Source organism: Ovis aries, chromosome 15 (assembly GCF_016772045.2).
Source record: "Ovis aries strain OAR_USU_Benz2616 breed Rambouillet chromosome 15, ARS-UI_Ramb_v3.0, whole genome shotgun sequence".
Classification (NCBI taxonomy): Eukaryota; Metazoa; Chordata; class Mammalia; order Artiodactyla; family Bovidae; genus Ovis; species Ovis aries.
Window position 1 is genome coordinate 69,723,827 of NC_056068.1, and position 22,482 is coordinate 69,746,308.

The 22,482-nt window shown below is 39.0% G+C and overlaps 1 protein-coding gene and 1 pseudogene across 4 annotated transcripts in view; both read right to left on the reverse strand.

The window, feature by feature from the left end:
- Positions 1 to 22,482, reverse strand: part of LRRC4C (leucine rich repeat containing 4C) — a 1,433,039-nt gene that overhangs the window by 394,370 nt on the left and 1,016,187 nt on the right. The gene's annotated exons all lie outside the window — the stretch shown is intronic.
- LOC114118456 (14-3-3 protein theta-like) lies at positions 20,997 to 22,076 on the reverse strand (annotated as a pseudogene).

A 22,482-nucleotide genomic window follows, 5' to 3' on the forward strand; every position in this document is an offset into this window, starting at 1 on the left:
TTGTACTATGCGTTCCATGATGTCATAAGCTTTCTGAACTCATTTGGTGCATATTAGTTAAATTGACCCTAGGGCAGGATAAATTAGAAAACAATTTGTGGGATGTTTGTCTACTATGAAAGGAATTTAAATAAGCTATAATATTTATGGCCTCTCTCTTCTCAAAGCACATAAGTGCCTACATCCTTCCCTATTTCAGAGTTTTGCGAGACTGAGTGCCTTTGTATGAGTGTTTTCATTTTACAGATATGGAGAATATACCATAGAGGGGAAATGTTTGAACCTGGTTAATTTTTCTCTTAATTCTGCCTTATATCAGTCCAATATTTAGTGATTAGATACAGCCTAACTATGGCCTTTATAAAAATGATGCCTCTGACAAACTGAGCTAGGAACATATCTGAAAATATTTCCCCAGTTGTTGTTTTTTTTTTTTTTCAGCTTCCATTTTTAAAATACTTGTCTTCAGTTATGAGGTCGGGGTTAAAAAACAATCTGTTTCATAACATGAGATACAAAGACAGTTACATCTATGCAAATATATGTGTGCATTCTTGCTGAGTTGTGTCAGACTCTTTGCAGCCCTATGGACTGTAGCCTGTCAGGCTCCTCTGTCCATGGGATTCTCCAGGCAAGAATACTGGAGTGGGTTGCCGTGCCTTCTTCCAGGGGATCTTCCCGACCCAGGGATCTAACTCACATCTCTGATGTCCCCTGAATTGCTTTAATTGTCCTTTTTTGCATTAGTGCCTTCCTAGGACAAGGCCTTCAACTATTCATTTCCTTGATGTAAACAGTATATATGGCTTGATTTCCGCCCTTTCTTTCTTACATGTGATCGCCATATAATTTTTTGCTTTGCTTGTTCTTGCCTTCATGTGGTTTTGAAACTTCATAAAAGAAATGCAGCTTTGTGAAGCCCTTGTGTTTGAGTGTGTGTGTGTGTTGCTCAGTCGTGTTCAACTCTTTGCACACTTAGCAGACACCTTTATAGCACAAGTACCACAGAAAGAAGAGTAATTCTGAATACTATCTGGACACATGGATTTCAGTCTTGGCTTGCCACTCATTGTGAGCCTGAGTATAAGATACTTTGTCTCACTGATTCTCCTATTTCCTTATCCAGGCCAGTTGAGTACTCTGAGCTCTCAATTTCTTTTGTTCAAAAAGGACTTAATCTTTTACATATCAATCTTGCTACAAACAAGTCTACAGGCCCAAATTGGAGTTGCTTATGCCAAGCTCCAGGTCACCAAACTGAGACTTAATCACACTTTCAGCTCTCCTAGAAATGGAATCTCAAACCAGTAAATCGGGAATTACCTGATAGGTACTAGATAGGTAATCAGCCTGAAAGACCTCAAATGTCCCCTAAAGGAAAGTAACATTACACACTCAGTCTACTTCCTTGCCTAGCATAACTCCCTCCTTTCTGACCATAAAAGTCTCGCATTTTGTACGGCTAAGAGCTCTTTTCTGTCTCCTACATTGAATGCTGCCTGATTCATGATTTGTTGAATAAAGTCAATAAGATCTTTAAAATTTACTCAGTTGAATTTTAATTTTTAACAGCCTAAATAGAAACAAAAATCAAAAGATAATCTAAAGCAACATTCATCTAGACTAAAATTTCTCAGAGAATGGATTTGTAAAGTTCTGCATTTAAATGAACAAAGATATCCTTTGGACTGTGGCAAGAAATATTTTGCCCTGCAAAAGCCAGGGCAACTTAGGAAACCTCAACCCATGCTAGGCTTTCCTGGGCTTCTCTCCGCAATTGAACTTGTATGTTGGAGACTCAGTGTTTTAGGATCAGGTATGGCTTCCAGAGAACAAGGATGGAGAGCTGATTACAAGTGAAAAAATGTTTATTTTCTCATTCTGGTTAATAAATTTAATGTTTATTTTGGGCACAAAGAAATCTTATGAGAAACTATTCAAAATATTTTGAAAAATTTATTAGGCCAAAAGAAAAAATCACTTAAAAATAGAGTTCCCATATGATACAGCAATCCTACTCCTGGGCATATATCCAGAAAAGTCAAAAGTGTAATTTGAAAAGAAACATGCACCCCATTGTTCATGGCAGCACTATTCAAATAGCCAAGATATGGAAGTGACTTAAATGTCCACTATCAGATGAATGTGTGTGTGTGTATATATACACACACACACACACATATGTGTGTGTGTATGAATATTCCTTTGCTATAAAAAGGGAAATAATGCCATTTGTAGCAATGTGGATGGACCTAGTGCAGGCTGAGTCACTTCTGTCATGTCCAAATCTGTGTGACCCTATGGACAGCTGCCCTCCAGGCTCCATGAAATTCTCCAAGAAATCCACTGGAGTGGGTTGCTGCATCCTTCTGCAGGGGATCTTCCCAACTCAGAGATCGAACCCATGTCTCTTAACTCTAACCTACACTGGCAGGCATGTTCTTTACCCCTAATACCACCTGGATGAACCTAGAGATTATCATATTAAGTGAAATCAGACAAAGACAAATTTCATATGATATCACTTATATGAGGAATCTAAAAAAAAATGATACAAATGCACTTATCTACAAAACAGAAATAGACATAGACTCACACACATAGAAAAGGAACTTATGGTTACCAAAGGGGAAATTGAGAAGGAAGGATAAATTACAAATTTGAGATTAACAGATGTAGACTGCTGTATAAAATAAACAAGGACCTAGGAAACTATATTCAATATCTTGTAATAACCTATACTAGAAATGAATCTGTAAAAGAATATATATATATATATATATATATATATATATATTACAATGTCCAATAGACATTAATAACTTTTTAAATACTTGGCTGTTTGTTTTATGATGGGAAATGGTTATTATGCTCAAATTCATATTTGCTTTTCTTAAAAATCATATTATTCATCCATTGTTACATATTATTCATCATATTGTTACTGAGAATGCACACATATTGGGCTTGGACTTGGATGCCCAGGGTTAATAATAAATAAGCATCAAATGAAACAGTTAACATAAACGTATTTTGTAATTTTAGGTTATAAGAAAAATCAATGGTCTGCAGTCCACAGAAGCAGTCACTGAAAGCACTGTACCATAATCCTAATTGTGTGCACGCGGGTAAGTCACTCAGTCATGTCTGACTCTTTGTGACCCCGTGGACCGTTGCCCATCAGGCTTCTCTGTCCATGGGATTTCCCAGAAAGAATACAGGAGTGGGTTTCCATTTCCTCCTCCAGGGATCTTCCCGACCCAGGGATTGAACCTGCTTCTCTTGCATTGGCAGGTGGGGATTCTTTACCTCTGCACCACCTGGGAAGCAAACCCAATTAAGTTTAGTGATGCTATTCAGCATGGGCTTCCCAGGTGGCGCTACTGGTAAAGAACCCACCTGCCAATGCACTAGATAACAAAAGGTCCTTTAAAATTTTTATTTTTATTCAATTTTTAAAAGTTACTTTCTATTTACAGCTATTACAATATATTGGCTATCCTCCGTGTTTCACCATACATCCTTAAGCCTATCTTACACCCGTTGGTTTGTACCTCTCTCCCTCCCACCCCTGTAATGCCACCACTGCAGCTGGGAACCACAAGTTTGTTCTCTATATCTGTAAAGCTGTTTATGTTTCATTTTATTCACTAGTTTGTCATACTTTTTAGATGCTACATAAAAATGATATCATATTGTACTGTCTTTCTCTTTTTGACTTATTTCACTTAGCATAATGTCCACCAAGTTCATCCATGTTGCTGCAAATGGCAAAATTTCATTATCATTTATGCTGAGTAGTAATCCATTGTAAGTATATATATATATATATATATATATATATATATATATAATGTACACATTTCCTTTATTCATTCACATATTGATGGACACATATTTGTTTCCATATCTTGACAATTGTAAATAATGCTTGCTATGAACACTGGGGTGCCAGTATTTTTCCAATTAGTTTTTGTTCTTTTCATATATATATATATATGCAGGGAATTGCTGGGTCATGTGGTAGTGTTTTCCAAAGCAGCCACATCAATTCACATTCCCACCAACAATGTACATGGGTTCCCTTTTCTTCACATCCTTGCCAACACTTGTTATCTGTGTTTTATTTTGATGATGGCCTTCTGATAAGTGTGAGGTGATATCTCATGGTGGTCTTGACTTGCATTTCCCTGATGATTAGTGATGCTGAGCAGCTTTTCATGCGTCTGTTGGCCATTTGTATTTCCTCTTTGGAATAATTGTCCTTTATTCAATAATTCATTCTTTTTTTCTTAAAACATATTTAGTTATTCCAGTAATATTTAGAAGGAACTGAGATGTGATGAGTTCTCTTTTAGGGATATGATCTACAATGAATAAGCCAGATAAGGTACCTGTTCTCTTGCGTCTTATGTTCCAGGGAGGAGACAGGGTCAATATGCAAATATGCAAACAAAACAACTGACAATTACAGATGGTCGTGAGTACAGCGAAGAATGCCAGCATGGCAGTGAAGGAGCAGGGTGAGCCAGCTTTAGGTGGTGTATGTATGGCACGGGAGAAGCTAACCAAATTTACATATGAAATGCACAAAGGAAATTGGATCACATTAAGCTGCCAGGTGAGGTCACCTCTTTCACACATAGAGTCATGCTCAGATTACAGACTGCCACCTGTAAATCTCTTGAAAGTTGTTGTTGAAGCCCAGGGCAGGGAAATCAAAAATATATTTCAATAGCATACTAAATATTTTGAATTAAATTTATCTGAGAAGTAGGTGGTGGGAAAAATAGTACTAAAAAGGAAAAACAAAACAAAACACACATTCTGACCCTCCTTTCTTCCCCTGAAAGTTAGAAATAAATCTCCCATGTAAAACCCTCCCTTCTATACCAGGAGGATAGAAAGCATTCTTTTAGCAGAGTTAGGGAATTCAAGGAAAAGAATGCTGTAAAAAAAGACTATTACTTCTTTATTTATCTGCTTCCTGAAGGACAAGCACCCCCACCCTTGTTTTGTTAAATCTTCACAAATAAATGCTTTTCTCTAAAAATGATATAAAAACAGCTTATCATGGTCATTTTAGGGGTTCTAGTTCTATGAGAACTCCATGCACATAAATTCAATTTTTTAAAAACCTGTCAATCTGTCTTGTGTCAGTTTAACCATTAGACCAGCCAGAAGAACCCAATGGGGTAGGGCAGACTTTTCCCCTGCTGTGACGCTTGGCAGGGTCTGCAGGATATTGGCTGGCCCATGCTCACTTACTCCTCTCCCCCACGGCTCCTGGGCCCCCTGACCATGGTCAGCAGACCCTAACAGTTCTTATACCAAGTCAGCCTCCTGACCTCCTGCCAGGTCAGATACAAGGAAAAAGTGGCGAGAGTCCTTTTTCTCTCTTCTCTCTAAACCTAGATTAACTGGAGAAAATATTTGTGAAATGGGATCCTTGGGTCATAGTGACTCTGGTCATTGGGTAAAAAGATCACTCAATTTTTACTGATGCTTTCCTCCCAGAGGTGGTCATTATTTTCCTTTGTTTTTGTGTGTTGTGTCTTTTGTCATAGGAGGAAGAACCATAGAAAAGAACAGCAGATAGAGACCTATTATAAATCTGCTTTATTGACTACACCAAAGCCTTTGACTGTGTGGATCACAGCAAACTGTGCAAAATTCTTCAAGAGATGGGAATACCAGACCACCAGACCTGCCTCCTGAGAAATCTGTATGCAGGTCAAGAAGCAACAGCTAGAACTAGACATGGAACAACAGACTGGTTCCAAATAGGAAAAGGAGTACATCAAGGCTGTATATTGTCACCCCGCCTATTTAACTTATATGCAGAGTACATCATGGGAAATGCTGGGCTGGGTGAAGCACAAGCTGAAATTAAGATTGCTGGGAGAAATATCAATAACCTCAGATATGCAGATAATGCCACCCTTATGGCAGAAAGCAAAAAAAAAAAACTAAAGAGCCTCTTGATGAAAGTGAAACAGGAGAGTGAAAAAGTTGGCTTAAAGCTCAACATTCATAAAACTAAGATCATGGCATCCAGTCTCATCACTTCATGGCAAATAGGTGGGGAAAAAATGGAAAGAGTAAGACTTTATTTTGGGGGCTCCACAACCACTGCAGATGGTGACAGCAGCCATAAAATTAAAAGACACTTGCTCCTTAGGAAAAAAGCTATGACCAACCTAGACAGTATATTAAAAAGCAGAGATCTTATTCTTCAAACAAAGGTCTGTGTAGTCAAAGCTATGGTTTGTCCAATAGTTATGTATTGATGTGAGAGTGGGAATATAAAGAAAGCTGAGCACTGAAGAACTGATGCCTTTGAACTCTGGTGTTGGAGAAGACTCTTGAGAATCCTTTGGACAGCAAGGAGATCCAACCAGTCAAATCTAAAGGAAATCAGTCCTGAATATTCACTGGAAGGACTGATGCTGAAGCCCTAATACTTTGGCCATGTGATGCAAAGAACTGACTCATTGGAAAAGACCCTGATGCTGGGGAAGATTAAAAGCGAGAGGAGAAGGGGACAACAGAGGTTGAGATGGTTGGATGGCATCACCAACTCAATGAACATGAGTTTGAGTAGGCTCTGGGAGTTCATGATGGACAGGGAAGCCTGGCATGCTGTGGTCCATGGGGTCACAAAGAGTCAGACAGGACTGAGTGGCTGAGCTGATCTGATCAATCTGCTATTTGAGCTGGCCTCACAGACAGGTGAGGTCATGCCTCATCAGAGTAAGGCTTGTTTAAACAAGGCTTGTGGGTGTTTCATGTAAAAACTGGATGGGGTTTTTCCTTCTTGTTCTATATCCTTAGAACTTAGCCTTGTGGCAGTGCATATGCTCTCTGGTCTCTGCCATCTAAAAGGTGCACTTACTGGGATGCAACTGGTGACCAGTTGAGTAAAATGGGATTCCGAGCAAGAAGTCAAACAGCAGTCTCCTTGTCCAGCCACTCCAGCTCTTAAGGAATTTTGTCATGAGGGTTCCTAGTCCATAAGTGGCCTTTGTAAGACTGAGTAATCTTTCTGATTTATTTATTAGTGCTAGAAAAGTGTATTTCCAGTAGCCTGTTCAGTGTCGCAGATTAGTGGGCCTATAACTAGAGGTGTCACACATTCTCATGGGAAATGCGAGATACCATTTTCATGACACCGTTCTTAGAACCTGTAGCAGCACAGAGTTTTACTCCTTTAGGCTAGCTCTGGAAGTGAAATTTCTGGACCTCGTGAGGCTACATAGTCTCTCGTGAGATGCCTCTTGCATCTTTGGTTAAGCTATAAAAAAAGTTTTATTGTCTCAGCCCCTATTTGAGAATAATATAAGCTCTTACTTGTCAATAACCAGATGATGGGTCTTTAAAGTTACATGTGGCGTGCTAGGTCACTTCAGTTATGTACGACTCTTTGTGACCCCATGGACTTTAGCCTGTCAGGCTCCTCTGTCCATGGGATTCTCCAGGCAAGATAACTGAGTGGGTTGCCATTTCCTTCTCCAGGGGATCTTCCTGACCCAGGGATTGAACCCAGTCCTCATGTATTACAGGCAGATTCATTACTATCTGAGCCTCCAGAGAAGCCCCCTATAAAACTGTCTACTTTCAAAACAAAAAAATTATTCTGAGAGTCCTCATCATAAACAGCTGTCATAGGTACTTTGGGGAGGGGCTAATTGAAAGGAGAAGACACATACACCTCATATCTATAGCAATATCTGATGGTTAAACTTAGAGAATTCCTTAGTAATATGAAAGAACAGAAATTAGACTAAAACCAAAGATCCATTGTAAATGTCCCTTCTTAAAGGGAAAAAAAAAAAAAAAAAGTTATCTACTTCCTCAGCAATTCCCCAGACCCTCCCACAAGGAGACAAGAAATAAACCTTCTGGAAACCCATATTCAAGGGCTAACAGAAACAACTCTCTTTGCCTTGAAAATCTGTAAAAACCAGAAGTACAACCCTAGAAATAAGACAAAGCCCACCTATCTCTACCAAATCCCAAACTCACTAATTCCACTCAAATGATTATAGATATTTCAAAAGCTTAGGATACTGGAGCAAAATTGTCCTGTTCTTGAGGGGAAATAAAGAAATCTTTGAAAACAGACTTTATGTATGGTTAGGTCTAAGACTGGAATAAATTTAATTAAGTGAGCTTTAATATACAAAGTTAGCTGGTGAAAAATTTATATGCAGTTTATATCTCTGTTAAAAAAGCAAAGGTTTCTTTGATTATTGATCTGCTCTTAACGAGAAATTGTAAACAAAGATTTTCTTTACCTTTAATGTAATCTGTCTAGAAAAACAAAGATTCAATATTTTGTCTTTAATATGTCTTTGATAACTTAGGGAAAAAAAAACTTAGCCTTTTCAATATAAAAGAGTTTTACAACTATTTACATTTCTTTATTTTCCCATAAAGCCTTTGTCACTTTGATTAAATAGATAACTAAACATTATTTAACAGTGACTTATGATTCTATTTTATTTTTTAAAATAAATTTATTTATTTTAATTGGAGGTTAATTACTTTACATTATTACATTGGTTTTGCCATACATCAACATGAATCCACCACGGGTGTACACGTGTTCCCCATCCTGAACCCCCCTCCCTCCTTCCTCCCCGTACCATCCCTCTGGGTCGTCCCAGTGCACCAGCCCCAAGCATCCAGTATCATGCATTGAACCTGGGCTGGCAACTCGTTTCATATATGATATTATACATGTTTCAATGCCATTCTCCCAAGTCATCCCACCCTCTCCCCCTCCCACAGAGTCCAAAAGACTGTTCTATACATCTGTGTCTCTTTTGCTGTCTCACATACAGGGTTATTGTTACCATCTTTCTAAATTCCATATATATGCGTTAGTATACTGTATTGGTGTTTTTCTTTCTGGCTTACTTCACTCTGTATAATAGGTTCCAGTTTCATCCATCTCATCATTCTTTTTAATGGCTGAGTAATGCTCCATTATCTATTTGATTGTTTTAAAAGATTTCTGATATCCTTGATAAACTTCCCCCAAATCAAATTCTAAATGAAGTCTTATTGACCTAAAAATAACTTTGGGCTTTTCCAAAGGGCTCCTGGAACACCTCCAAATATCTGTTTTCTTTCCTTATGAAAGAGAGATTAAATGAATTAGGCTTATTTGGTATGTTCAATTATATGGGAAGTATTATTAAATAAATGATGGTAAAATTCTTAGATTACATTGTATAAGTAAGTAAATGTTATTAATATAAATATTCTAAAGATCATATCAAACTTTTGAAATTTGGGTATATCCAAATATAATGTTATCAGTCACAGTTACAGTTATTATCTTAAGATATTGTATGTTTCAGTGATAACCAAATATCCTTGTCATTTGTATTGCAGTGAAACAGATATTTAATGATGGACATTTTAAAATCATTTATCATTCACAGTTTTTTTTTAATGTACTTTTTTATTGAAGGGTAATTGCTTTGCAGAATTTGTTTCTGTCAAACCTCAACATGAATCAGCTATAGGTATACATATGTCCCCTCCCTTTTGGAACTCCCTCCCATCTCCCTTCCCATCCCACCCCTCTAGGTTGATACAAAGTCCCTGTTTGAGTTTCCTGAGCCATACAGCAAATTCCCATTAGCCATCTATTTTGCATATGGTAATATAAGTTTCCATGTTACTCTTTCCATACATCTCTCCCTCTCCTCCCCTTTCCCCATGTCCATAAGTCTATTCTCTATGCCTGTTAGATGCTTTTACAAAAGCTTCTTACAAATGTGTTTTATCTTCAGTGATATTCATGGAAATATGCCTGCAAGTGGGCTAAGCAGCTTCAGTCATGTCGGACTCTTTGCAGCTCTATGGACTGTAGCTGCCAGGCTCCTCTGTCCATGAAATTCTCCAGGCAAGAATACCAGAGTGGTTTGCCATGCCCTCCTCCTCCAGGGGACCCTCCTGACCCCAGCGATCAAACCTGAGTCTCCTACATCTCCTGCATTGGCAGGTGGTTCCTTACCACTAGCATCACCTGGTAAGCCCCTCATGGAATCAATAAAACCACCTGGACAAATAGCTTTATGGGGTTCCCAGCAGTCTAACCATGTGAATAAGGAAGGTCCCTTCCCCAAAAGTCAAGGAACGTCAGAACATTTGAGGGACCTCAAGAATTCACACAAAACTATTTGTTGGACCAGCCAAAAGAATTCAAGAGGGGTAGAGGAAAATTTCTTCACTCCAACAGCGTTGTTCAGTCGCTTAGTCATACCTGACTCTTTGTGACTCATAGACTGCAACATGCCAGGCTTCCCTGTCCTTCACTATCATACATTACGTAACATATGTTGATTCATTATTTTCTATTGTAAGGAAGAAAACCTGAAGCTCATCATTTTCTTGCAGGATTTTTATGAAAAAAAAATAGTTGAGAGATTGAGGGAAAAGGCAAGTATATAGTTTTCTTAATTGGGAAGAACACAGGTTTGTGATATGAGAGATCTGGTTTCAGGCCTGCTTCTTTCCTAACTGTGATCTTGGGAAACCTTATTTTCTGCATCTGTGCAACACAAGTATATGAAAAGGTGACCTCTATTATTCCTTGCTTCTAGTGGATGTATGAGGCTGAATATAAACAAATACTTGTTCTGTTTAAATTGTTTTTCCTTGAAGGCAGTTAATCCTATATTTAAAAAGCAATTAAGTCAAAAGCAAAGACAGGATTAAAGTGAACTCAAGGACCATAAGGAAATATACCCTTGGTAAAACAGATATAAAGCTTTCTTTAAAATTGTTTATGACTGAGTTGCCTAATCTAGGGAGAAAACCAAGGGGACTCTCATGTCAAATACATGTGATTAAAATCCTACAATCACTAATTAGCTGTGTAACATTATGCAGGTTTTTCTCTTTTTAAAGTCTACTTTAAGCATCATTTTTCTCATCTGTGAAATAGATACTAGGAATAAATGAAAAATTTTCAATATATCCAGCCAAAGAAGGCATCCAGTAAATGCTAAGTTCAGGTACCTCACGTAGCAGCAACTGAAACTGCGTTTTTCCCCTAGCACCTTTCAGTGAGGATAGTAAAGGGATCTCTCTTATATTACTCTAAACCTAGAAATAGCTACAATTGGACCCCAAGGACAATTTTAATAAATGCCTTAAAAAGGATACCTAGTAGGCTCCTCTAAATTTCAGTTGGACTTAAGTAACAAATTTTTCAAAGGGATTAGGTTTTTTTTTTCTTTTTTTTTAAAAAAGTTTTACTTTATTTTGCTTTACAATACTGTATTGGCTTTGCCATACATTGACATGAATCAGCCACGGGTGTACATGATTAGTTTTTAAAGAACCCATATAATACTGATTCATTTTACTCTTGTTTTCAAGAAAATACCTGGTGTGATAAATGAGCAGAAATGTTATGCATCCATTTTTCATACACTTGTGTCTTTTATGTTCCTTTATTTGGTATATTTTTGCTTACTTCATCTTTTTTCTGTTTTACCTATTTTGAAAAGCTAAGGTATTAGATGAGCCCTAAATAGAGACAAAATATGAGGTCTTTAAAATCAGATATTTGAAAGAGACGCTTAAGTGGCTATCTGAATGACTTGCAAACGTTAACTTCTTCACCTTAATTACTACCTTGTGGTGGTGGTGGTTTAGTCATTAATTCGTGTCCAGCTCTTGCGACCCCGTGAACTGCAGCCCGCCAGGCTCCTCTGTCCATGGGATTCCCCAGGCAAGAAACCGGAGCTGGCTGCATTTCCCACTACCTTGTAGGAATGTAGTAAAAATATAATGAAATAATGTACATTAAAGTATTTATGCATTTGTTATACAAACAAATGACTAATTACTACTACAAAAACAATGACATCAGCTCTGTCACGTGTACTATTGAACACTTGGTTCGTTGGAAAAGTAAATTTTACTTGGTCACTTAATGATAATTATATAGAATTTTAACTCAAGGATAGTATTCTGTGGCTGAAAAATCTGTTTTCTATAAACACCAGAGTAGATCCAGGAGTTTTCACATGGATTAAGCACAGCAAAAAATTAAAAAAAAAAAAAAAAAAGGATATCTACTACCCAAGCTAAATGAAGAATCTTAGACCGATAGTACAGCCAAAACAACAGATAGCATTTTAGTACTTCTAAATTCAGCAGCAGCAGATTAATTTTCTATTACAGTAAGAGGCAAGTTTAATCCTTTAAAACAAATTCTAATGAGTTTTCAGAGAGGGTGTAAGATGTTGAAGGAGACCATTTCTTCTATCTATGAATGAAAAATACTCTCTGCTGTATCAGTAAACAAGGCATGAAGCAGCCATCAAGCCACTGCATCCACCCCCTATCCCATGGTGAGCCCCAAAGGAATGCAGGATGGGGACAAAATGGACTGTCCACTGCCAAGCCCTCAACAACTGCAGCTACCGTGCAAGGGTGAGGGAACTCAGGATGCAAAAGAGAAGGATGCAGGCCCTAGATAGCTAAGGTGAATATCAAAAGAGTGATTTCAATGACTCTTACATATTACGATACACAGAAGAGTGCTATATTCATTAACTCGAGATGTCTGATTTTCTTTAATTAACAATAATCTTTTGACGTTTAGACAACCCTCTCTTTGTGGTAAAAACTCCTATATATCCTGATCCCTGCCTTACCTCTTCAGAGCAGTCACTCAGAGCTATCTGAGAATCTGTCTCCCCAACATTAAGTCCTAAAAAATCCATAGAATATAATCCTCCACTTCTAGAATGTATATATGTTTTTAGCCGACATAACCTAACCATCAGAAAAAAATAAAAAAAAGGAACAGTAAGCTAAAAATAATGAAATAAAGTAAATTACAGTTTCTAAAAACCCACCAGAATAGCTGAGGGAACAAAAAGCCCAAGTAAACTAAATTTCATAAAGAGACAAAATCTAAGTAAGAAAGATCCACATCTGGTTTCATTCCTAATAAGAGGGCAGAAAAGAGTAAATGTACCGTAAATGGGGGTAAAGAGAAAAAGATAAACATTTAAATAAATAAATAAATAAATAAATAAAACCAAAAAAAACTTTCAATGTCTCTGTTGGGTTGGCATGATGTCTTATAATTCAAAAGAGCCAAATTCACAGAAAAAGTCTCTGTTCACCTGAACTTCTTTCCCCTGGGTCCTTGGGTGTCTATGCTGCCGCTGCTGCTGCTAAGTCGCTTCAGTCGTGTCAGACTCTGTGCGACCCCAAGATGGCAGCCCACCAGGCTCCCCCATCCCTGGGATTCTCCAGGCAAGACTACTGGAGTGGGTTGCCATTTCCTTCTCCAATGCATGAAAGTGAAAAGTGAAAGTGAAGTCGTTCAGTCATGTCTGACTCTTCTCGACCCCATGGATGGCAGCCTACCAGGCTCCCCTGTCCATGGGATTTTCCAGGCAAGAGTATTGGAGTGGGGTGCCATTGCCTTCTATACAACCCCAGAATACCCATGGCTGAGTACAGGTAACTCCTTCCCATTTGGGCCAGCCCTTCATGTGCCCAAAGCAGTGAACTGCTTCTTGGATTAGGGCATGAAAGCTGAGAAAGAATCTTGGAGAACTTTAGGCATTATTTCATTCTTGGCATCAACTCATGGAAGATGGGGGACAACGATGGAGGAAGAAGAAAAATCTCCTGTGGTGATGAAATTAGAAAAGGGATGAAGAGGGAAAACAATTCCTCAGAGGCTGAAAACATCTGTGACCATAGTAAAAAAATAAATAAAAACAAAGAGAGAGAGAGAGGAAACTCTTCCAAGGTAAGGAAACATGTTAATGGGCTAAAGCAGAGAGTTCCCAAGTCTTGCTGTAAAGGGGCAAGATAATGTGGCCCATGATTTAGAAAACAAAATCAACAGAAGCAACCACTGTGAGTTAAGCAAGCAATTATGGTCAAGCAAGAACACATCAGAAACTCAAGTATTCTGAATAACAATGGATAAACATAAGGAAGATTGAAATAGCTGTTAACTGATTGAAAAAAGAAACAAATGGAAGAAAAAAGGCAAAAATATCTTTAAAATAAAGAATGACTTAAAAGGAAACCCAGGGAGAACATATTGTACCAAAAGGGGCATTGATGCTAGGAATTAGAAGAAACCCAAATAAATAAAATCAAAGAAGTAACTAAAAATTATAGTTACTGTAACTGATTATAGAAGATAGGGAATGGATAGTCAATATACATAGTACATGATTCTTTGAAGAGAAAAAAGCATAATAACATAAACAAAACTAACATTTAGAAACAAAATCTAAGAAACTCCAGAAATTGAAAAAAAAAAAAACACACACACAATTCATTATTAAAACAGAAGCAACTGGCCCTAAAATATTAGAAAGAAGATGCTTACCTCATAGTAAGTGTTACACAAACTAAAACAGTAGTGAAATGCTATGTCATACCCATCAATTTGGCAAAAATGTATGTTTGACAATATCTCTATTGGAAAGACTAGAAAGAGATATTCTCATACATCTGGTCTGAGTACAAATGTACACGTATGATGTTTGAAAACTCCCCATTATCTCAAAAAAATTTTGTTCTCTTATTCAATAATCTCATTTCTAGGAATCTCTGTTAAAGATACATCTTCAGAAATAAAAATAGGCACAAGAGTATTCACTGTAGCATTATTTCTAATGGTAAGATATTTTAAACAACTCCAATGTCCATTCACAGGGGACAGAAAAACAATAGAGTATTATAACATCCTAAAAAATGGACACACAAATATGGAAATGAATCAAGGGAGTTTTCTGGATCCTGTTTTGTAGTGATCTCCAAGAAAAAGAGGATTTCCCAGGTGGCACAGTGATAAAAAGAATCTACCTGCCATTGCAGGAGACACAAGAGACCTGGGTTTGATCCCTGGGTGGGGAAGATCCTCTGGATTAGGAAATGGCACCCTACTCCAGTGGCTTGCCTGGGAAATTCCATGGACAGAGGAGCCTGGTGGGCTATAGTCTATGGGGTGGCAAAGAGTCAGAAATGGCTGAATGACTGAGCATATATTCAGTGTGGCAGAAGGGTCAGAGAGTGGCATGCAAATAACAAAATTTACTTACGAGGCCTATTGTTAATTATACTACTGACTATATTAGACTATATTAACAGTAGGGCAATGCCAAAGAAAGTTCAAACTCCATACAGTTGTGCTCATTTCACATGCTAGCAAGGTCATGCTCAAAATCCCTCAAGCTAGGCTTCAATAGTATGTGTATCAAGAACTTCCAGATGTACAAGCTGGATTTAGAAAAGGCAGAGGATCCAGAGATCTAATTGCCAACATTCGCTGAATCTTTGAAAAAGCAAGAGAGTTCCAGAGAAACATCTATTTCTGCTTTACTTACTATGCTATAGCCTTTGACTGTGTGAATCACAATAAACTGCGGAAAATTCTTCAAGAGATGGGAATACGAGACCACCTGACCTGCTTCCTGAGAAATCTGCGTGCAGGTCAAGAATAAACAGGACTGAACAAGGAACGATGGACAGGTTCAAAATTAGGAAAGGAGTACATCAAGGCTGTATATTGTCACCTTGCTTATATAACTTACATGCAGAGTATATCACACAAAATGCCGGGTTGGATGAATCGCAAACTGAAATAAGATTTTCTGGAGAAATATCAACAACCACAGATATATAGATCAGTTCAGTTCAGTTCAGTTGCTCAGTCATGTTTGACTCTTTGCGACCCCATGAATCGCAGCACGCCAGAACTCCCTGTCTATCACCATCTCCCAGAGTTCACTCAGACTCACATCCATCGAGTCGCTGATGCCATCCAGCCATCTCACCCTCTGTTGTCCCCTTTTCCTCCTGCCCCCAATCCCTCCCACCATCAGAGTCTTTTCCAATGAGTCAACTCTTCGCATGAGGTGGCCAAAGTACTGGAGTTCCAGCTTTAGCATCATTCCTTCCAAAGAAATCCCAGGGCTGATCTCCTTCAGAATGGACTGGTTGGATCTCCTTGCAGTCCAAGGGACTCTCAAGAGTCTTCTCCAACACCACAGTTCATCAATTCTTTGGTGCTCAGGTTTCTTCACAGTCCAACTCTCACACCCATACATGACCACTGGAAAAATCATAGCCTTGATTAGACAGACCTTTGTTGGTAAAGTAATGTCTCTGCTTTTGTATATGCTATCTAGGTTGCTCATAACTTTCCTTCCAAGGAGTAAGCGTCTTTTAACTTCATGGCTGCAATCACCATCTGCAGTGATTTTGGAGCCCCCCCAAATAAAATCTGACACTGTTTCCACTGTTTCCCCATCTATTTGCCATGAAGTGATGGGACCAGATGCCATGATCTTCGTTTTCTGAAAGTTGAGCTTTAAGCCAACTTTTTCACTCTCCTCTTTCACTTTCATCAAGAGGCTTTAGATGATACCCCTTAATGAGCAAAAGGGAAAAGGAACTAAACACACGCTTAATGAAGTGAATGAGGAGAGTGAAAAGGCTGGCTTAAAATTCAACATTCATAAAACTAAGATCATGGCATCCAGTCCCATCATTTCATGGGAAATAGATGGTGGGAAGTGGAAACAGTGACATATTTTATTTTGGGGGCTCCAAAATCACTGCAGACAGTGACTGCAGTTCTGAAATTAAAAGATGCTTGCTCCTTGGAAGAAAAGCTATGACAAACCTAGACAGGGTATTAAAACGTAGAGACATCACTTTGCCAGCAATAGTCCATATAGTCAAAGCTATGATTTTTCCGATAGTCATGTATGCATGTGAGAACTGGACCATAAGGAAGGCTGAACGCTGAAGAACTGATGCTGTTGTATTGTGGTGCTGGAGAAGACTCTTGAGAGTCCCTTGGAAAGTAAGGTGATCAAAGTAGTCAATCTTAAAGGAATTCAACCTTGAATATTCATTCAAAGGACTGATGCTAAAGCTGAAGCTCCAATACTTTGGCCACTTGATGTGAAGAGCTGACTCATTGGAAAGGACCCTGATTTGGGGAAAGACTGAGGGCAGGAGATGAAGGGGACAAAAGAGGATGAGATGATTGGATGGCATCACTGACTCAATGGACATGAGTTTGAGCAAACTCTGGGAGATAGTGAAGGACAGGGAAGCCTAGCATGCTGCAGTTCATGGGTTGGCAAATAGTAGGAAATGACTTAGTTACTGAGCAACAGCATGCAGTTAGAATTAATTTTTAAATCTCACAGTATAACACAAATAAGCAAATTTTTAAATATTATTGGGCAAAAAAGTTTTTAGTGTCAGAGAAAAGACATATAAATTTGCTAGCATCATTTACTGAAACAGCCTTGTAAGAACTGCATACTGGAAGACCTGCAGTTCAGATCCTGGCTAATTCCAAGCAGCGAGGATGGAGGGTGAACCTAGGACTTCTATCTGTGCCTGAAAAATCACATGGGGTTCTAAGAAAAAGATACATAAGCCAACTTAGAGGGTCACTTTCTGGCTAAATTTGACATTGTTTATGCCTAAAGAGAAAAATGACACTTGGTTCTAAAATATTGAAAGAATAAAAAAATATGGTAATAATTAAAACAAAAGAGGGAAACACACACACCCCTTTTGTGTGATGGCAATCACTTTTGCCATTAGTGGTAGTGATTGTTATACCAATGTGTTAATATGAAAATTAGTAACAAAATGTAATTAAATATTACCCCATTTTTTAAAATTATATGTTCATATTCTACTGTTGTGGCAAATTCCTTCCCCAGAAGAATACTTGCTAATATATGGAATGAATATGATACAAAAACATTATTTTGAAATCCCTCCAAAACCATCCTCCCTGGTGGCTCAGACGGTAAAGAGTCTGCCTGCAATGCACCAGACCTGGCTGCGATCCCCGGGTTGGAAAGATCCCCTGGAGAAGAAAATGGCAACCAACTCCAGTATTCTTGCCTGGAAAATACCATGGACAGAGGAGCTTGGCGGTCTGTAGTCCATGGGGTAGGAAAGAATTGGCCATAACTGAGTGACTAACACACACACCTAAAACTCATTCTTCCAGAAAGTGATGAATGCTAAAATCAGTAGTCTCATGGCACCAAAGAATAATCCTACAGTTTATTTGCTGTTGGAGAAGACTCTTGAGAGTCCCTTGGACTGCAAGGAGATCCAACCAATCCATTCTGAAGGAGATCAGCCCTGGGATTTCTTTGGAAGGAATGATGCTAAAGCTGAAACTCTAGTACTTTGGCCACCTCATGCGAAGAGTTGACTCATTGGAAAAGACTCTGATGGTGGGAGGGATTGGGGGCAGGAGGAGAAGGGAACTACAGAGGATGGGATGGCTGGATGGCATCACTGACTCGATGGACGTGAGTCTGAGTGAACACTGGGAGTTGGTGATGGACAGGGAGGCCTGGCGTGCTGCGATTCATGGGGCAGCAAGGAGTCGGACATGACTGAGCGACTGAACTGAACTGAACTGAAGAGAAAAATAAACTTTCTCAAAGAAACAATCTGCCAACTACACCTTCACAAAGTTGTCAGACTTAGAATCACTAATATTGACACAATCTAACAATATATTCCTTCTGATATGATGAAAAGTACACAGCATTGCTTTTCAAGTTTTTTTGCCAAAGGTAAAATATCAAGCCTTTAGATACAACTTACATTTTATAATATAAAGGAGATGGAAAAAAAGTTAACACATTCTACAAGGAATCAATCTGACAAAGAATATAAAACATCCTATTGGACAACTGGCCTGCTTTCTTCAAAAAGTCAGTAACCAGGAAAAATGAGGAATTGTAGATTAGAAAAGACTAAAAAATACCTAAGAAATATTATACATCAACTTAACTTTGTTTAAATCTCTGGTTTTAAAAAATATTCTATTGGAGTTTTTTGAGGCAAAGAAGGAAATTTAAGCTCTAGCGCTTGCATTAGCTAATATTAAAAATTATTATCTTTTAGTTGAGATGCTATTGTTGTAAGGAATATTATTTTTAGAAGAAACTTGAAGATTTTATAGTAAACCATCATGAGTTGTATGGTTTACTTTCCATCTCTCAACTGGTTGAAAAGATTAGATAGATAATAAAGATACATAAAAGGATAAATGAATAGAGTAGTAATTATGAGTAAATATTATTAAATATAGTTCCTTTTCAAATGAGATCATTATCACTATTTTATTTTTTTTGGTTTATAAAATGTAATTTTATTTTCTGTTACTCTGCTGTTACATAGGGCATAACATTTTCACAAGGCTTTTATGGGACTACAGTCAATGATTAGCAACATACAATAGTGGTCCAACTCTCTAAATAACAATCACTAGACAAACTGGACACCCTCTCACATGTGCACAAATCTGCATGGAACAGTACTAATATTTTATACTGGACTATGTGCTTTTTCCCCCTTTCTAGTGTATTAAGAAATGACATACGCTTTAATTTGCCAAAAGCAATGGTTGTATTCTGGCAGCAACATGCTACTTCTATTACATAGTAAAGTGAATACCAGAACTATAAAGGCAGGAGGTGTAAGTGAGTTTTTATTGGGAAGGGAAGTTGTCAACTTAAACAGCAGCAAATAAAGAGTGAGCAGAAAATGAAGATCATGCATTCGGTCCCATCACTTCATGGGAAATAGATGGGGAAACAGTGGAAACAGTGTCAGACTTTATTTTGGGGGGCTCCAAAATCACTGCAGATGGTGACTGCAGCCTTGAAATCAGAAGACGCTTACTCCTTGGAAGAAAAGTTATGACCAACCTAGATAGCATACTCAAAAGCAGAGACATTACTTTGCTGACTAAGGTCCGTGTAGTCAAGGCTATGGTTTTTCCTGTGGTCATGTATGGATGTGAGAGTTGGACTGGGAAGAAGGCTGAGTACCGAAGAATTGATGCTTTTGAACTGTGGTGTTGGAGAAGACTCTTGAGAGTCCCTTGGACTGCAAGGAGATCCAACCTGTCCATTCTGAAGGAGATCAACCCTGGGATTTCTTTGGAAGGAATGATGCTGAAGCTGAAACTCCAGTACTTTGGCCACCTCATGCGAATAGCTGACTCACTGGAAAAGACTCTGATGGTGGGAGGGATTCGGGGCAGGAGGAGAAGGGGACCACCGAGGATGAGATGGCTAGATGGCATCACGGACTCGATGGATGTGAGTCTGAGTGAACTCTGGGAGATGGTGATGAACAGGGAGGCCTGGCATGCTGCGATTCATGGGGTTGCAAAAAGTTGGACACGACTGAGCGACTGAACTGAACTGAACTGAAGGAAACTTCCTGTTGTCACAGATACACAAGACCTCCATCACATATGATACAGGAGACATTTGAATCTGTGATCCCCCAGCCCCAAAATGTTGAATGCTTTTCCATTTAATCTAATACTTCTGGATTCCTATGGAATACATTAACAGAATGGAAAAGTTGCTTGCTGAAAGGAAATCTCTGAAGAAGAGTAAGGGAGGTAATGCAGAAATTAAGAACTTGGGCTGGTGCATGGGGATGACCCAGAAAGTTGTTATGGGGAGGGAGGTGGGAGGGGGGTTCATGTTTGGGAATGCATGTAAGAATTAAAGATTTTAAAATTTAAAAAATAAAAAACTAAAATAAAAAAAAAAAAAAGAACTTACGTAGAACACTCTTTAAATTGTAATTAGCTACATTTTCATATCTTCACAGTAATACAAAACACAGTCACTTGCAGAACTAGTTCAGATTACTTAAATACCAGATACATTTTTAGTCCTCTACATAAGTGTTTGGAAGTTACTTATGTTTGTATGAAATGAAGCTATTAATACTTTTCTACAGCAGTAACTGCACACCAGGAAGGCTAAGACAGACACAAACCAAGGAATGGAGTATTCCCAAAGCTGCAGTGTGAAAAGACTATAAACAGTTGATTCCATACACATGAATGGGTTTCTATGCTATAGGAAATCCAAATGGAGTGAGGAATGCAGATGACTATAAAGGTTTCAAGGGGAAGAAAGATGGCACCCTGTACGCACTTCGTTTTCTGCCCCTTCTGCCGCATCACATTCTTAGCACTATCTGATGTCCATAATGTGAGGTTGTCTCTCAGCAGCTGCATGATGAGGATGCTGTCTTTGTAAGAGTCTTCATTCAGTGTGTCGAGTTCTGCAATAGCCTCATCCAAAGCCGTTTCAGCCCATGTGCAGGCCAGTTCCGGGTTATTGAGGATCTCATAGTAGAGCACAGAAAAGTTAAGAGCCAGCCCCAGCCGGATGGGGTGTGTGGGCTGCATCTCCTTCTTGCTTATGTTGAAAGCCTCTTGGTAAGCTCCTTGGGAATTATTTATCGTCTGCTTCCGATCATCACCACAAGCAACTTCAGCAAGGTACCGGAAGTAATCTCCCTTCATTTTCAGATAGAAGACCTTACTTTCTGGATTAGTTGCTGCTGTTGCTACTGCTGCTGCTAAGTCGCTTCAGTCGTGTCCGACTCTATGCGACCCCATAGACGGCGGCCCACCAGGCTCCCCAGTCCCTGGGATTCTCCAGGCAAGAACACTGGAGTGGGTTGCCATTTCCTTCTCCAATGCATGAAAGTGAAAAGTGAAGTGAAGTCGCTCAGTCATGTCCAACCCTCAGCGACCCCATGGACTGCAGCCTACCAGTCTCCTCCATCCATGGGACTTTCCAGGCAAGAGTACTGGAGTGGGGTGCCATTGCCTTCTCCACTGCTGAATTAGTTGCATTTGCTATTAAATACTTATCCAACAATTCCAGGACCATGGTGCAGTTGGACCTCACCTAGGACTCCACTTTCTCCCGGTAGTCCTTGATCAGCTCCAACTTCTTGTCCAAGGTGTCGGTCTTCTGCTCGATGCTGGAGATGACCCTCCAGGCAGACCGGCGGCCCCTGACCACGTTCTTGTAGGCCACCGACAGCAGGTTGCACTCCTCGTTGGACAGCTCGGTGACCTGCTCCTTCACGGCCTTTATGCAGGTGGCCATGTCGTCTTAGCGCTCGGCCTGCTCGGGCAGCTTGGCCTTCTGGATCAGCTCCGTCTTCTCCATGGGGGCTGGGGGAGCAGACAGCGAGGTCGAGCCCAGACCCCGGGGGGCTTCACGTCTCCGCGGCCACGGTGCAAGTCCCCCACTACTCTTAATATATTAAAATTCTTTTAATGTTTGTACATTTCATAATAAAAGTTTTATTATGATTACCTCTAATGTAAATAGCTCCAGAGGACAAATTATGTTTTCTTTGAATGATATTCAAATTAGAATGGCTATCTGGTTAGCCTGGCTTTAGTTAGCTGACTAAACAATGTTCATTCTCTCCATCTTTTTGATATTAGAAAGTAGAAATTGTGTCCTACTGGAAACTTCCTTTGCAAATTGGGGAAACCGGTGTGGGTAAGCAAACTTATTTGGTGAAAGCCCTTTAATTCTTTTTTATTCTTGTTTTGTTTCAATTGGAAGATAAGCTCAATGA